This window comes from Xenopus laevis, chromosome 6L (genome assembly GCF_017654675.1).
Source record: "Xenopus laevis strain J_2021 chromosome 6L, Xenopus_laevis_v10.1, whole genome shotgun sequence".
Classification (NCBI taxonomy): Eukaryota; Metazoa; Chordata; class Amphibia; order Anura; family Pipidae; genus Xenopus; species Xenopus laevis.
Genome location: NC_054381.1, coordinates 78,587,548 through 78,591,576, shown reverse-complemented (window position 1 = coordinate 78,591,576; position 4,029 = coordinate 78,587,548). Strand labels below are relative to the sequence as shown.

General features: G+C 31.5%; 1 long non-coding RNA gene across 1 annotated transcript; it reads left to right on the top strand.

Annotated features, from left to right (window-relative positions):
- The first annotated feature begins 878 nt into the window (after positions 1-878).
- Positions 879-3,629, top strand: LOC121394668. The gene is made up of 3 exons (XR_005961913.1): positions 879-1,372; positions 2,285-2,320; positions 3,098-3,629. It is a non-coding gene; the product is annotated as an uncharacterized LOC121394668 (long non-coding RNA).
- Positions 3,630-4,029: the final 400 nt, after the last annotated feature.

The window sequence follows — 4,029 nt, the reverse complement described above, 5'->3', positions numbered from 1 at the left end:
ACAGAAGATGAAGAAGGGGGGGGATACAAAGAAAAAGACAAAAAGAAAGAAAAAGTTTTCCACACCTACAAGAAAATGTTTTTCAACAATATTTAACAGGATATTACATAAGCCGTTATGTTACATGACAGATATGTAAATTGTAAGTTACTCATATAGTTGAACAAGATGTTTTTAATATTATCCAAGAAATAAATAACAATATTGCTATACATTCATTTATTTCTTTCCATATAAGAAATCCAGGTGTTCCAATTTTTCAGATGTTTTTGCAAAACATTATTTTTATATGCTATAGCCTCTTCAGCATGTCTTATCTCCTCAATTAGTTTTACCCACTCTGTTAAGAGGGGAGGCTCTTTAGATTTCCATTTACGGGGAATTAATGACTTAGCAGAAACTAGAATATATTTGATAGTTGGTATGTTGATTATCTTTTTAATATTATTATCATATAAGAGTAAAACTGCGGAAGGATGTAACCTTAAAAGAGTTGGGTATATTTTGTCAATAATAGATTGTATAGCCTGCCAATAAGGTTTTAAAATTTTGCATCCATACCAAATATGTTCATAGGTACCCTTTTCCTCTTTACATCTCCAACAGAGATCTTCTGTGCCATATATGCTTTTTAATTTGACTGGGGTTAAGTACCATCTTGCCAAAAGTTTATAAGATGATTCATATGATGCGGTAGAGGTAAATGTTTTGTATGTATTGATGCAAATCTTTTCCCATTCATCCGTCGAGAGGTTAAAGTTTAATTCCTCTTCCCACTTATGGGCAAATGGAGGTTTTGCGTCTCCATTTGAGATCAGACTTCTATAGAAAAATGAAATTGGTCTTTTTATAAGAATATTTTTTAAAAAAATGCGTTCAAACCAAGATAGATTGTTGCTTATAGAATTAATATCAAATGTTCCGATATATTCCGTTATGGATTTGTATAACCCTTTATTCTTGTTATTGTTTCCAAATAGAACTAAGAATTTTTCTAATGGTATAATCTTTTTATCTTCTATAAAGTCATTAAGTCTGAATAATTTAGGTTGGCACTCCCCCTTCTGGGGAAATCCGGTATTACTTATATTTATCTGAGCTGATAAATTCTCTGGAATGGGTGTTAATATAGAGGGATAAACACAAAGTTCATATTCACTATTAATTCTATGAAACGTTTTTAATGTAGGGTGGGCTGTTACCTCTGCTTTGGTCATAAAAGGAAATTTCTTTTCATCTTTCCAGATCAAAGAATCTAATCTGAGAATCTCTTCTCCTTTTTCTGCATCAATAAAGGATTTGGAGGAGTCACTGTTGTGCCATGTTAATACTCTAGAAAGTTGCATAGCAAAATAATACGTTTTCAAACATGGTAAGCCAATTCCCCCCTTTTCCTTTGGTTTAATTAATGTATTGTAGGCTATTCTGGGTACCGAATCTTTCCAGATAAATTTGGACAATTTTGATTTTACGATATTGAAAAATCTCAAAGGGACTTCAATAGGCATATTCTGAAATATATGTAATAACTTAGGAAGGAATATCATTTTTACTATGTTGACTCTTCCTAACCAAGAGACACATACATTGTTAAAACTCACAATGTCCTTATCTATTGTGTCTATAGCAGGAATCTAATTCAATTTATACAGCAATTTTTCGTTATGGGTGAGATGGATCCCCAGATATTTTATTGATACCTTAGCCCACTTAAAGGGAAAATTGTTTTTTAATTGAGTAATTGTTTGTTCTGAAAGGGAGATGTTTAATATTTCTGATTTGTTGTAATTTAATTTGAAGTTGGATAGAGACCCAAAACAATTGATTAGATTCATTAAATTAGGTATAGATAAATGTGGCTTAGTGATATAAAATAGCAAATCGTCTGCAAAGGCAGATACTTTATAATGAGAGTTTGCTATTTTAATCCCTGTTATATCTATATTTTGCCTAATTGCAAGTAGTAAAGATTCAATGGTTAGAATAAACAACAAGGGGGACAAAGGACAGCCCTGTCTCGTCCCATTGCTGATAGGGACTTTATTTGATAACGTGCCATTAATTCTTATTCTAGCATTGGGACATTTATATAGGGACATTATTTTATTTATTATACCGGTACCGAATCCTATTTTTTCCAACATCTGTTCAATAAATAACCATTCTACTCTATCAAAGGCTTTTTCAGCATCCATAGATATTATTAGGGCCTCCTCGTTTTTCTTTTTCATATACTTTATTAGGTTTACAGCTCTAATTGTATTATTTTTCCCTTCTCTGCCAGGTACAAAACCCGCTTGGTCAAAATGGATTAGGTCGGGTAAGTGTACACTAATTCTATTGGCAAGTAATTTTGCAAATAATTTTTGATCTATGTTAATAAGGGAAATTGGCCTATAACTAGCACATTCAGTAGGATCTTTTCCTGGTTTGTGTATAACTGTAATATGGGCTTCTTGGGATTGTTCTGGAATTTGAGAGTGTCTATTCTGTGAGTTAAATAACTCCAGCAATATAGGGACTAAGATTTTGTCAAAGATTTTATAATAGCTCGCCGAGAATCCATCTGGGCCTGGGCTTTTGCCCAGTGGAAGATTCTTTATTGCTTTTTGCAGTTCCTCCTCATTAAAAGGTTTGTCTAATTCTTCGGCTATACTCTTATCTAAGGAAGGGATTTTAATTTGTGAAAGAAATTGGTTAATTTGTTTTTTCTTTATTTCTCTGTGAGAATTATTAGCATATTGTTTGTTTAAATTATAGAGTCTGGTATAATAATCTTGAAAACATTTTGCTATATCTGTAGTTGTATGTACCATTTGTTGCTTATCATTTTTCATTTTTAAAAGGTATGATTTTATAAATTGAGATTTCAACTTGCTTGCTAGATATTTGCCACATTTATAACTATTTTCATATAGGTATTGTTTAATCCTTGTGTAGGCTTTGTTGGAGATTGTATCTAGAAGTATTTTTAAATCTTTTCTTTTCTCTTTTAACTCCTTAAAGACCTTATCTGATAAGTATTTTCTATGTAGGGATTCTAAATTATGTATATCTTTCAATAATGAGTTTATTTTCTTCTCCCTTTCTTTTTTAGCAAAGGAGCCCAAAGAAATCAACAAACCTCTTATCGTGCACTTATGTGCTTCCCATCTGTTATGTAAAGAAGTATCATTCACATTATTTTCTAAGAAGAATTGTTTGAGTCTCTTGGTGATTTTTTCTTTAAAGGGTTCTTGGCTAATCAGATTGTCATTTATTTTCCAGTTAAAATGAGGTTTCAGCAAATTGGGAAGTTTAAATATCAAGTTCACTGGGCAATGGTCAGATAAAAGAGAGTTTTCTATTGACACACTTTTAACGAGTTCTAGGAATCTGTGTTCCAGAAAAATATAATCTATTCTTGAATAGCTTTTATGAGCACAGGAATAGTGTGTATAGTCTCTCTCATCTGCATGGTAAGCTCTCCAAGTATCAGCAAATAAGTTGTCATGTAAAAGTTGATTAATACCTTTGATCAGTGAACATGGTAAATTTGATTTTTTGGATGAAGTGTCCATTAAGGGGTTAAGTGGGATGTTAAAGTCACCTCCCAAAATTACTATCCCTTCTTGAAACGATTTAAGCTTTAATAGAATACTCTTCAATTTTTGTTTTGACCTTTGTTAGTGAGATAAACATTACACATAGTTATTTTTGTGTCATACAAAATCCCCTTTACCATGATACATCTACCATCACTTCTAGCATAGGTGTCAATTGTTGTAAATGGAATATTTCTATGCATAGCAATCAACACGCCATTTGTTTTCTTTAAGCAATTATTGCCTGTAAATATCTTATCAAATTGTTTATGTTTTATATTGGGATAATTATTTTCTTTAAAATGGGTTTCCTGCATGAAAATGATTTTGGATCCCATTTTATTGCAGTGATTAAATAATTGTGCTCTTTTAATAGGCTCATTTAACCCATTAACATTTACTGATGTAATCTTACAATTAGCCATTTTGTGTAATTAAGCTTGCA